The sequence below is a fragment of the Coffea arabica genome, chromosome 2e, assembly GCF_036785885.1.
Source record: "Coffea arabica cultivar ET-39 chromosome 2e, Coffea Arabica ET-39 HiFi, whole genome shotgun sequence".
NCBI lineage: Eukaryota > Viridiplantae > Streptophyta > Magnoliopsida > Gentianales > Rubiaceae > Coffea > Coffea arabica.
The window spans coordinates 46,518,280-46,532,141 of NC_092313.1; the positions used below are offsets into that span (position 1 = coordinate 46,518,280).

General features: G+C 38.1%; 1 long non-coding RNA gene across 1 annotated transcript; it reads left to right on the top strand.

Annotated features, from left to right (window-relative positions):
* Positions 1-1,039: 1,039 nt before the first annotated feature.
* On the top strand, positions 1,040-4,106 carry LOC140037016 (uncharacterized). Its single transcript, XR_011840813.1, has 2 exons — positions 1,040-1,491; positions 3,186-4,106. It is a non-coding gene; the product is annotated as an uncharacterized lncRNA (long non-coding RNA).
* The last annotated feature ends 9,756 nt before the right edge of the window (positions 4,107-13,862 follow it).

The following is a 13,862-nucleotide window of genomic DNA, read 5'->3' on the forward strand; positions in this document are numbered from 1 at the left end:
TCTCTTATATATGGACTGACAGCGGTATTACTTTCAGAAGTTGAGATCCCATCCTTGTGCATTTGACAAAAGTCCAGTTAGAAGAAACCGATGGGTTAGGTAGCACCATGTGTGAGAACTCGAGAAAATTATGTGTAAGCCCTGAATTTATTTTATTTTATTTACTTTGTTCTTAGAAATATTATATATAACAAATAGTTGGTTAAATTAAATGTCTAATAGAAATTCTATAAAGTTGAGAATTTAGAAATATCCTAGAATGGTGTAAAAACAAAAAAATTATATGAATCAAATAAACATATGATATGCATATTGTAATTTGTGTCATTTGAATATATTATATAGTTGAATAAGTTACATGTCTAGTTAAATTTCTTTAAAATCAAATGCGTGAAAATCTACTAAATCAATGTAAGAAATTTTCCAAGAAAACACAAATGAGCTAAAATTAAAAGACCAAATCAACCTTGAGTTTCGATTGAACTACCATGCAGCAAAAAAAAAAAACGACATGGGAACTGGAGGACGAAATGTAGAGAAAATATCCTGATTTACTTGAGAATAACGGTAAGAATTTCGAGGGCAAAATTCTTGTAAGGGGGAAAGAGTGTGAGAGCTTGAAAATTTTATGCCTTATTTAAAATTTAATACATTTTCCATTTTCTTTTATTTATTAAAATACATGTTTAATTACTTCTTTTCGTTAACAAATAAACCGGTAATACATTAGGAAATTGTATCACCTACACCATTAAATATTAGTATTAGTTAGAATTTGTTGTTATAAAAATAAATAATAAAATAAACATGGAAAAACACTTGTTTGAAAGCATGTAAATGCCTAACATGTACAAGAATTAAATGTTGCATTTTCCCTTTTAGTTAGAAACCGAAAGAAACTACTAGTTGTCTACCATTAGAACCGAGAATGGGGTAATATACTAGTACTTACTATTGCCTTCTATTAGGAATTGAGAATGGTATACAATCTACCAGCATCTCTTATTACTTTCTATTTAGAACCAAGAGAAACCAATTCCTTTGTTGTTGTCTGCCACTAACCACCGAAAGAAAACTATCTCTACCTTCTTAAACAATAAGACCCGAGAGATAAATAACGAAAAGTTTTCTTTTTCTCCAACTGCAAACGACAGCAAACAAGACAGCATGCAATTTGGAGGACACTTGTCCTCATTAGCTAGCCAAGTAACATGCAAATGTAATTGTGGTCGGTTAAGAGGCAATAAGTAGAAGCTGGTTGTAGTTCATTCTTTAGTCTAGTTACCGGAGAGATATTAAAAGGAAAAGGAGGGAAAGACCACAAACAACTGGGAAACTATTTTTGGCCTTCTTCAACCATGAGAACCAGCCACCGAACAGGAAGAAAGAAAGCACCATCACAAGGCAAGAAGGAACGTAGTCCACTTAGCTAAGAATCGGGGAGAGAGATTAGAATCTTGTTTTCCTAACTTAGAGCCATAAGAACCAGAGGTAAACTATAGCCTTTCTTTCCATTTCTTTTGCATTTAGCTAGTAGTCTCTTAGGCTGAGTTAGAACCAAGTAAAGAAGGAAACTTTCTAGAAAGCAAAGATCAACAAAGCTGGAAATGTTCGTTTGAAGTTGTTATCCGATATTTGATGAGCTAAGCTGTAATTTTCTGGTTGTTTCTTATGTTGCATATCTTATATACACTCTCTAGCCATATATCTTGACATACATACAGATTATATCTTCAAATAAAACCTGTTAAGATGAAATTATGATGAACTGCTGGCTGGAATTCTTGATACAATGAAGGATGATTGCCGATGGGGTAAAGTTGGAAAGAATTTCGGTTTCTGGCCAAATGTTTTGTTGAAACTGGTTAGGACTTGTTTGGTGCACCATCGGTGACCTTAATCTGATCATGCATGTAATGTTTGAAGTGCTAAAACCAAGAAAAAAATGAGTTCTGGCCTAGGAAAATTCTGTTCAATGACTAATTAGTTGTTGGAGAAATTCTGTGACAGCCGAGAGAGTACGGAACTGGACTTGCAGCATGTAATCTGAATTTTCTTTGGAGAATTATGCTAGGAATGTATGAAATATGTTTATCTCTGATCTTATAGGATATTTATCTCCAAAACTAGTAAAAACATTGATAAACTTGGCTGGAAATGTCAATGAAACCTGCTGGAACCTGTTGGGATGGTCGAAAGAGAGAAATGGTGAAATTTTCCAGTTTTCTCCATGGATTTTGGGGTTGTAAATTGCATATTGTTGTTGTTCACACCTTATAATAATTTAATATTGACATGCATGTAACACTTGAAAGTTTAAAAGTAAGAAAAGATGAACTTTAGAGCAGGAACAAATCTGGAACATTAAGACAGCAAACTAGGAGGAAAGAAGAACGCTGCAACTTTGGTTATTTTCTTGGAAATTTTGCTTGATCATAACTGAAATCCATGCTTTATGCCTTGTCTAATGTTTTTAGAGTGATGCATGTAAGATTTAGAGCTAGTTTGTGTTTGTTTTATAGCTGGTTTACTTGCTGGAATTGCTCCAACTTGGCCAAGAGAAAAGGAGTTTGGTTTTCCAACTTATATCAGAATTTTTAGTAATTTGACCTGCACAAATCCTGTTGTGTGCTCATTCTTTGGTGTATGTATTTCGTAACATATGTTCTGTTTTTGGTTCTAGCGAAAGTTGGTTGTTTAAGAGTGAAAACTTAAGGAACATTGCTAGAATTTTTTTTTAATGAGGGCCGAGAAGAGGGAGAGCAAGGGAAATTTCAGCTTTAACTCCCTAATGTTGGTTACTAATAAGTATATCCTTGCTTCATATATCTCTTAACATCTAAAACTAGACATGCATGAGGTACGCGTTGAGTTTTAATTTAGAAAAGACTAATTTAGGAGGAAACGGAAGAAGTGAACCTGGACAATTATTCTACCTTTAAGACTAAATCTTAACCTTAATTAATTTTGGTTTTAACTTGAGTTGCTCGATAGATTTTATACAATATTATTGTGCTTAAACTTAGCCAAATTATACTAAAGTGAATGATATATGTACTTGGGTATCTTCTAATGATTAAACTTGGTATAACCAACTTAGAATCGGGATTGGGGATGAAAGTAACTGCACTTAGTGACTATTCCTAGAATTATACCATAATCATAGTACTTGAAATTTGTCTCAGGAACTACTAGTGGGCGTGAAAGCAATCTCGAGACTGAAGTGCAACTTGTTTGACTAAGTAAGTGCTTTCACATTGTGTGTTTAAATTGCCTATGTATTACTTAAATGATGTTTATATGATTATACTAGTGCTTTATTATGAAATGTTTTCAATTGTCCCTCGCCTTCTAAGTCGGGAGTGTACTTTATCGCATTCGACTTAGTTTGAGCTTGAGCTCGAAGGTTGATAATTGATCAAGTGTTATTGTAAGTGTGCATGACTGTAAGCCGTGTGTGTACTTTACCACACCGGCTGAACTGGGCCCCAAAACCCTTTGTTCAAAGGACTATTCGAGCTAGCAAAAGGGTTTGGTCGGATAGGGTGGTAGCTTTGGGTAACTACATTGGTATGCTCGAGTATTACCACGGAGTAGCATATTACTGATATTGATATGACCATCTAAGTGAGGGAAGTGTTTATTATTTTGGAGGTTATAAGGAGGACTTCGGTGGAGTGTGTAGTGCATTGAAGTGGCTCTAATGCGAGCACCGTATCCTTTTAAAAGTGATTGTTCAGTGAAGTGTTCTCTAATTCATTCAGTGAAGTGTTTCCTTAATTGTTTAATTTTGCTACTTGTTTAAGTGTTTAATTGATTGCTGCTTGTGTGGAACCTCACTGAGGTTTAGCTCAACCTTTTAGCTTTGTTTTCCTTATAGGAGTTAGAGATTGAAGAGTGATTGGATTGAATTAGAAAGTTATTTTGGGAAAATCCGTTACTGTGCGTATATATTGTAGTCATGGTTTCTTTTGTATTTTGAGACGGTTGAATCTTTTGTTTTGAGTAGGTGTGATATTAAGAATGGATGTTTAGAACATGTATTTTGTTTCTTTTATTGGACAAACTTATGTTTTAAGCTAATTGGAGTTGTACTTAAGAGTGAATGTTCAGTTGTTCAATGGTTATATTATCTCTGAAGTTAATGTAAGATATGCAAGATTAAAGAGGGTTTATCAAATGTTATCTTTGAAGAATGAGTCCTGGCGAGAGCCAGGCGGGCGGTCCGCTAACTTCTAGGGTATGCCCTAAGAGAAGGTAGGGCCGTCACACCATGAACAGTTGTCTCTGATTGATAAAAAGTGATTGAATGCTGTTTATTATGGACAATGTTACTACAAGCGAATAGCTTATACTTATAACAAGAAAGTCGAACCTCACCTATTCGAAGTAGGATACAAGATCTTGAAGCGAATTCTTCTAGTTTAGGAGGAGGTTAAAGGGAAATTCGCTCTAAATTGGCAATGACCCTTCATTGTTAAGAAGGTGTTGACCAGCGGGCACTTATTCTTATGAAAATGGTGGGCAAGTTTTTCCTCAACAAATCAATTTAGACATGTTCAAAAGATTTTTCAACTGATTATATAAATTTTGATGCGAACCCATTTCTCTAAGGACTGCTCGAGAAGAAATCGAATCGATCTGGCAGTAGAAGGATCTATCTCGATCAAGTTGTGGACACAAAAAAACCTCAACCCGTTGTTCACGTGAACAACGAATCTTGGTATAAGGGATGGAACCTAACTCCATCAGGGACAAGACGAATTAAGGTTGGTAGGAAGGTGCCATAATCAAATGTGTTGTTTGATTGATAAACCATAAATGAACACTCAAAAACCCATCTCAAGTATTCGAAGGGGGTCGGCGACAAGTCAAGAGAAAACTCTCTAAAAAAACGTCATTTCTTCTCCCTTTTGAATGGAAAGATACAAATATTTTTAACCCTATCATACCTAGACTAATGGATTCAACTTAACTTACCTAATACTAATCAACTAACTCACGTCCCAATTAAAAAACTTATTGTTGGTTGATTATTACACAAGGAAATAACTAATAAAACGACTCAATTAACCAATGGACTTGACAACTAATTCGGATCCAACTTAACATGAGATGTTGGACCAAGTTTATTCCTACCAAATTAACTAGAAATCTAAAAAATAAACTACTAAGCTACTAATAGAAACTCGAACTACTTGAACCTTGAAACATGGCCCTTAAGCAGCCTATATGCAGCCCATATTTCGCATCATTTTCCTCCTCTTGAAAAAAAAGATTTGTCCTCAAATCTTGAGGAAAAATGGTGGAAGAACAAATGAGAAACATATATACTCCACTTTCATTATTTAACGCAATTGACTTGTCATAGCCTCCATAAGAAGTGTAGGATCAAAAGTAAAAGTTTTACCTTCTTTTGACATGTTGATGTAACCTGTAAAAGAGTTAGTAGAGAAAATTTTTTCTCACTCGCTCCCTCACGTGTTTACACTCAACCCTTGTGTATCACTCAAGTGGTTTAACACTCTAATGATCTCACCAATTAAGTTCTCAAGGCCATTTGATCAACACGTTGAAGAAATTAGAACTCCTTCTAGTGTTGACCAACTTATCACCTTTAGACGAAGTAAGATTATAGGATATTTGAGCCAAAAGAATGCGACTAATCTGGACTGATTTGAACTCAAGGAAATGACTTTAGGACACTATAATGAGTGAAAAAGACTCATAAATTGAAGGAAAAATTGCTGGACAATTCACATGAATTTTGAATAGTTAAACCCGAAGCAATGGTTTGCTAGTGAAGCTGGAATTTTTGGTGTTTGTTGTACTCGACTGTTATGGTGTTTAAAGGGCAGTTGTTTTGGTTGAAAAATACTCCTTTTCCTCTTTGGAAATCAGGTGCAAAACGATTTCAATCCCAGCCCAAATAGGATGAAATTGGAAGTCAATAAAGCTAAAATATCAAATCCTTGTGCGGCTAGGAAATGGAATGTGACAACGGTTAGTTTGTTTGGTTGTTTCCAAATATGATTTGGAAAGTTTAAGGCTCACGGCTTTAAACTGAATGAATTGAGCTGCGTTTTTTTTTTTAATTTCTTTTCTTTTTTGTTTCTTTTTTTTTTCACGGTGCAGCTTCAAGACAAACCTAACAGCCATAGATTTTTTAAGAACTTGAAATAGTTGTTTCAAGAACTCAAAGAGTAATCAAAGTTCAACCCAAGATTTACCACAATTCGAGAATATAATTCAAGAACTTCAAATTTTCAAGAATGGAATTAAGAAAGTCCAAGAATTTTCAAGATTTTCACCAAGAATCTTAAGAATCTCAAACAAAGTTCAAGAATTCAATAATTTCCAACAACTTGACACGAACAAACACAAGGTATGTGACAGCCCCACCTCACCCTAAGGCGAACCAAAGGGTTCGGCGGACCGTCTGCCCAACTCTCGCCGGGACTACGGATCTAGAACAAACGTAAACCCTACCAAACGCTCAAAAGGACTTCGAGAAGATAAACATTTAGAACCCAATTGAGCCGAACTAAAAGATATAATCAATCTTTGGTACAACGTTCCCATGAAAATCAAAACGAAATGGAAGTACCGCCAGGACTACTAAGCTAATCACACCCTGAAAAACTTGTTCCGAAAGATAATACAGTGCTCGAGCGCTACAACGACCGTTAAAAGAAACAAAACAAAGAACGAAAATAAGCCGCGGATGAACAGTGACTGCCACGTCACAATCCGGCCGGAACCCAATCGAATACAGATAACATTATATAACTCTAGAGAATAAACCTTTCCAAACCAAATAAAAAGCATGAACATGATTAAATAGTTTTATATACATACATTTGTAATTTACAAATCAAAAGGGAAATATTTGGATCAAAGTACATTTAGGGTTTTCCAACTCCCGAGGAGCTATACAAAAGAGTATTTATACTAGCTCATTTCATTCTTCAAAACATCGAAGTTCCAAAAGATGGTTCCCTGTAAGGAAAACAAGGATAACGGAACGGGGTGAGCCAGAAGCTCAATGAGGTACCCAAAAGTATAAACAGTAGAAATCATCAGGAATCACTTTTAGGGCACATATACACATCAAATAAGAGAATGAACACCACAAATTAAAGGATACAGGTGGCTCTCAGGAGCCAACTTCCCGTTGCAATACTTGATCCAATCTCGTTGACCCTCCGTCAACGTTGAATGAAACACACATGTCCGTAGACCCCGCTTACGCCAAAATCCCGTTCACCAAACATACCCCTTATGGGGCCCAAACGCCAAACAAGAACAAGAATGGTAATACTCGAGTATACCGGAAATCTAGAGTCTCCAATACCCAAAGATTTCCCAAGAACAGGCACCCATGGATTGTCAAATTTTCTCGACCAAGCCCTTGCTGGCTCGATCCAATTGACTCCCCATGAGGTTGAGCTCAGATTTAACAGGAAGGTCGTTGGATGCACTTCCAAACGACATTATAATAGGCGCAGGTAACAGATTCAAGTATATACAGGAAACAAGTCACACAGACCAGAGAACGAGTGCGATAAAGTACACACTCGTCTCGTACAAAATAAACAGTCGGTAAGGACATTCAAATAGCAATTTGCAAGTACAGATAACCAGTTTAACAATAATTCAGGGGAGTGGTACACTCACCAGTTAAAGCAAGGATACTTCAAAAGTTTCAACCAAAATAGGGCTCTAATCATCAAGAAACTCTAGAATAACCAAGGTCAACAATTATGGTTCCCACAGCCACAAATCCAGTAAATAAAATGCACAAATGAGGCTCGACTACAAGTTGTAGACCTCGCCAAATAATTACTCATGCAGGTGTGCAAAACATGATTTTGGGACGAAAAGGTAACATGAAAACCTAAGACTCGAACAACCCCAAAAACCCTTCTTATATATATCCCAAACTAAACCAAACTCGAAGAAATCCAACACTCCCAAAATTTGGACAGCATATCCCCTATATTTCCTTACTTTTCCATCCTACAAGCAACACCAATTCATCTCAAATCAACCACATATACATCATAGACTATAAAATACACCTTTCGGCACAATAAGCACAACTGAAGCTACACTTATCGGATTGAAACGAATCTTATGGCGTTTCGAAGCCAAAACATATACCTACATTTCTTATGAGATCTCCAAAGCCAAATCATGCATTTTCATGGTAAAAAATGGAAATCCCCACGAAAACAGAAATCTGTCCGCGAAACAGGGCTCATGGACAGTCAAGGGTATTTCAGTCATTTCACATGATACACTACTTGGATCGAGTTGAAAATTTTCAGGCATCTAGTTAACATCATTTTATACAACTTTCATGTTTTAACCTAAGCCTGATTTGGCCTCTAACATGCATGAATAAAGCCGGTCCGAACAGGGCAGATTGGAACCCTAAAACTGAAATTTCGGCACAAAACTGAAATTTTCTGCAAACAACTGCAATTAACGCATAACGGCTCCATTTAACACAATTTAGAGCTATCAATCCATGGCCAAACATAACCATCATATGAAAACAGAAAAATCCAAAAAAAAATCAGAAATTTAGCTAACTCCACTTTAATCCATGAAATATTCCATAAAATAACCTAGTTAGCTACCATAAGTCACCAATTTACCATGATTAGGAACAAAGAGGGAGTTTCCAAGCAAAATACCTTGACACCTCAAGAAAGGTAGTAACTTAGGGGTTTCTCCTCCAAAACAACTCCACCAAGACCTTCAAACTCCCTTAGCAAGTCACTTTGGTGGACAAATTCAAGATTTAATCGGTTGGATTTCAAGATTTAATCAAGAAATGGAAGAAGTAGTTGAAGCTTTCTTTTCTTTTCTCTCAAGGAGAGGTTCGGCCAAGAGGTTGGAAATGAATATGGTTTCTTGGTCAAAATTGAAGTTTTTAGTAAAAGTAAGAAAGTTAGGTAAGTCCAACTTTGACTAGGTAAGGAACACTTGGCACTTTGTTGTTGCTTGAAGTTATTTTCTTGTCTCCCTATGGTTAATCCATCTAGGTAACCTCTAATTATTTCTTAATACCCTGTAAAATAATATCTCTTAATACAAAATTCAATTAATCGCCAAAAATTTTATCATACTAAGCGCACTAGTGGGTCCCACGCCTCTAATGCACTTCAAATTGAACGTACACTAACTTATATCAGAAAAATGATTTAAAAATTGTACTTACTTATAACATATATAGAAAATGTAATATTTTAAAGGAAAGTAATAAAAATGTAGGCAAAAAAATAAAATAATGCCTGTAAAATGTGAAAATTTTCAGGTTATCACACTCTCTCCCCCTTAAAGAAATTTCGTCCTCGAAATTTTCTTATGAACGGGATCTATTAAAATCTAACGTAAATGGCAGATCGTAGCTTCTATGTTCTCAGACGGGTCAGGGGCTTGATGTGACTCTAGGGAATACACCTGAGTCGACACATTCGGTCCAGTCCCTTCCCCCTTCAATTGGTTAGAGTTGGTCTTGGTTGATTATCGATTTCTACTCCCTTCTCGAGATTTGCCTGGGCAATTAGCGATTTGATGATCTGCACTCCCGCAACGTAGACATTTTCTTCCTTTCTTCCAGCAGACATCCTCCGTGTGATTCGGTTTTCCACAGTACCCGCAGGGACCATGAGAAGCAGAGCCCGAGCCTCTCTGTGAAGCATAACTTGACATTCCAGGAAATCTTAACCCTCCAGTTCCCTTTCCAAGCTTGGGAGGTGTACTCGTATCCTCTTGTCCCATGCTACTTCCAGGAATAGCTCTTTTCTTCGCCTGAAAGGTTCTAACTTGCAACCTCGCGCTTTTAACTCGTTGAGCTTTTTCCACCGCGTCACTGAAGGCACTCAGTTGGGCTACAGCCAGATCCTTCTGAATCTCAACATTTAAACCCTGGACAAAACGCCTTATCCTCATTTGTTCAGTCACGATCAGGTCGGGAGCAAATTTCGACAATCTAGTGAACTAGCTCTCATATTCGGCGACAGTTTGAGCTCCCTGGCGAAGCCTAATGAACTCATCTTCTTTATTTTCTTAAATTAGGGGTGGGAAATACTTCGCGTTGAACTCTATCATGAAGTTCGCCCACGTTCTCGGTGTTTGTGCTCTTTCCCATTTCAATCTTATTACATTCCATCAAGAACGGGCTGCTCCCTCCAGTTGGAAGACAGCAAATGTCACTTGTCTTTCCTCAGTATAGTGCAATGCCGCAAAAATATCAATCATCTTCTCTAACCACCGCTCGGCCACATCAGGGTCTGGTCCTCCAAGGAATTTCGGTGGGGAGAACTTCTGAAATCGGTCGAGGGCCCTATCCTCCCCCTCTATATGGTTACCAGGGTTTCCAGGTTGAGGAATAGGGTTTTGGCCCTGATGCTCTACTACGTGAGCTAAAAGATCAGTCATGCGCTAGATAGCCGCAGCTACCTGAACGTTAGGATCCACTCTAGGTTCAGGGTTGGGTTCAGACATTGGTTCCTGATTTCCCCCTTCATTCGAGGGTTGCCTACGTCCACGGCCCCGGCCTCACCCACTACGAGTTTCTTCCATTGGATTAACTAATCTAGGCTCGAGGCGTGAATACAAGATACAAACTAGCGAGGTCAGTTAGTCAGACATACATAGAATACGTCCGCATCAATTCAAAAGCAAATATACATATAACACGACTATATCAAACAAATCACACAGTAACAGTCAGCCAGATACAAGCAAAGGAAATCCTATGAAAATAAGGGGGTCATTCCATAGTACATACTACGAACTAGACCAAGAGTACAAAAGCAACTAACGAAAAGCTTCCCCCCCCCTAAGGTTCCATCCGTAATCTACAAGAAATCACAATTTATCTCTTAGGCAGGGTTAATCATTCACGCATCATACAAAGTTTCGTAGAATCAGATGTCTAATTCGCCCAAGTCATTTCTAACCTAGGCTTTCATCCCTTTTCGTATTCGGGTACAAGAATCCAAAATAAGATAATTCACCACTCGAGCCGGCCAGTCCCAAGAGTAAATCATCTACATTTGTAATTCCTACCTGACATACGTATCTATAATCTCCAAGTACCAGAATAATGTTTTGAAACCTAGAATACACCGTGATTCATAGCTTATGCTCAAAAGAGTACTTAGTCCCTTATACTCATTCACATGAGCGAGACGACAACACCCCTTGGCCTCAAGCTCACTCCGCGCAGAGACCACGCGAAGCAGCTCTAATATCACCTGTGACAGCCCTATCTCACCCTAAGGCGAACTAAAGGGTTCGGCGGACCGCCTGCCCAACTCTCTCCGGGACTATGGATCTGGAACAAACGTAATCCCTACCAAACGCTCAGAAGGGTTTCGAGAAGATAAACATTTAGAACCCAATTGAGCCGAACTAAAAGATATAATCAATCTTTGGTACAACGTTCCCACGAAAATCAAAACGAAATGGAAGTACCGCCAGGACTACTAAGCTAATCACACCCTGAAAAACTTGTTCCGAAAGATAATATAGTGCTCGATCACTACAACGACCGTTAAAAGAAACAAAACAAGCCGCGGATGAACAGTGACTGCCACGTCACAATCCGGCCGGAACCCAATCGAATACAGAAAACGTTATATAACTCTAGAGAATAAACCTTTCCAAACCAAATAAAAAGCATGAACATGATTAAATAGTTTTATATACATACGTTTGTAATTTACAAATCAAAAGGAAAATATTTGGATCAAAGTACATTTAGGGTTTTCCAACTCCCGAGGAGCTATACAAAAGAGTATTTATACTAGCTCATTTCATTCTTCAAAATATCGAAGTTCCAAAAGATGGTTCCCTGCAAGGAAAACAAGGATAACGGAACGGGGTGAGCCAGAAGCTCAATGAGGTACCCAAAAGTATAAACAGTAGAAATCATGAGGAATCTGTGACAGCCCCACCTTCCCCTAAGGCGAACCAAAGGGGTTAGCGGACTGCCTGCCCAGCTCTCGCCAGGACTACGGGCAGTTACACGTGATCTATAACGTTTCGGGAAAATAAAAGCGCGCTCGAACAAGCCACAAGAACCAAAATAACAAAATACGAAGGAAAATGAATACGATGAATCATGCCTGGAATAGTGGAATCCGAGATCCCACCAAACCTTAATACATAGCAATTCAACATTTACAACCACATTGGCATGTCAAAAGCGATACATAAGGGATACACATATTCGGTTTGCCATTCAAACAATGAACCCAATACACATTAGGGTTTCATGCAAAGAGCTACAAAAGAGACATATACAAGGCTCAATTTGGCAACCAACAAGTATGAGCTTCCAAAAGTGCTTATTTTCCTGTAAGGAAAACAAATGGAATGGTGTGAGCTAAAGCTCAGTGAGCAACTATCACACAATCAACCCAGATCACTTGAACATAATCGTTCATTGCAAATATTCAAATAAGAAGTAAAACAATTCAGTAAAAGGATACGGTCGGCTCTCAAGAGCCCATTTCCACGCTACATGCTTGATCTAACTCAATTGACCCTCCGTCAATATTAAAAGTACCAAACCGTAGACCTCTCTTCACTTCCATTCCTTCCACCCAACATTCCCCAACCGGGCCCGCACTCCATTCAGTCATTTTGGTAATACTCGAGTACACCGGAACCAAGGGTCTCATTACCACAAGATTCCCATTTCAGTCCCCATGGCGAGTCAATTTTCACGACCAAGCCCTCGCTGGCTCGATTCAATTGAATGCCAACGGGGTCGAGCTCAGTACAGTAGGGCCGTTGGATACTCGTCCAACCAACACCCAAACAATTTCCATGAATGAAATCCAAGAATTCATATAGCAGTACAGTAATACAGTAAAACGGTAAACAATCGGTCACAAGAATAAAATGAATGAGGGCGGTTAAGTACACCCTCACCCTAATCATTTCCAATAGTCAAACAAGCCTTCAAGGCATCACAATCACATAGAGCAAAGCCACATTATAAATCCAAGTGAGTAGTATACTCACCAATCGATAAAATGATGTTTCATGCACCGTCGTTAAACGAACGTCGTGCACCACCGTTTCCTCCTAGAACAAGTAAACAATTACCATAAGACTCGATAACGAGTCATGAATCAACACTAATCACAACCCAATAGGGTTTCATATACATAAACAAGCATCATAAGCAAACCAGAAATTAGAAGTAGCACTAGCCTTGGCCTCGAATAGAAAAACTGTTTTGCCCTTATTATGCGGTAATGGCGTCAAATTCACTACGGTTATCGGATGGGGGTGTAAGACCCACCGTTTCGAAGCTATGAAACAGGGATACAACAATGAAGAAGGCCTCTCAGTCCAAATCCTAGCACAACTAGGTCAAAAATGCAGAAAACCAAGCCAGAACCGTAATTGCAGGTTCCCAAATCACACAAAACTGTAATCAGTCTATCTCAGCCTACACAGGTCCAAATGCATTGATTCCAAAGGCATATGAAAGCTAAGACATCAAGATACATTTCATCAGAAGACACCAACAACAAAATCCAAACCAATTCCAGTCAAAACAGGCAATTACTATCGCAGTTCGGACATTCTGTTCACCAAAAACAGCAACAGTAAAAACGGCATAACTCACTCTATACTACTCCAAATACCCTGAAATTTTTCAGGCACTTCATACTCATCAATACCTACAACTTTCATGTTTTGAGAAAAGTCCAATTCGGCCTCTATCTATGACCTAAAATTTCGGACAGATTAGGGGTTCATGAACCCTAACTTTCCATTTTCCATCCAAATCCAAAATTGATTGCATTTCTCAACAATTCCCACCT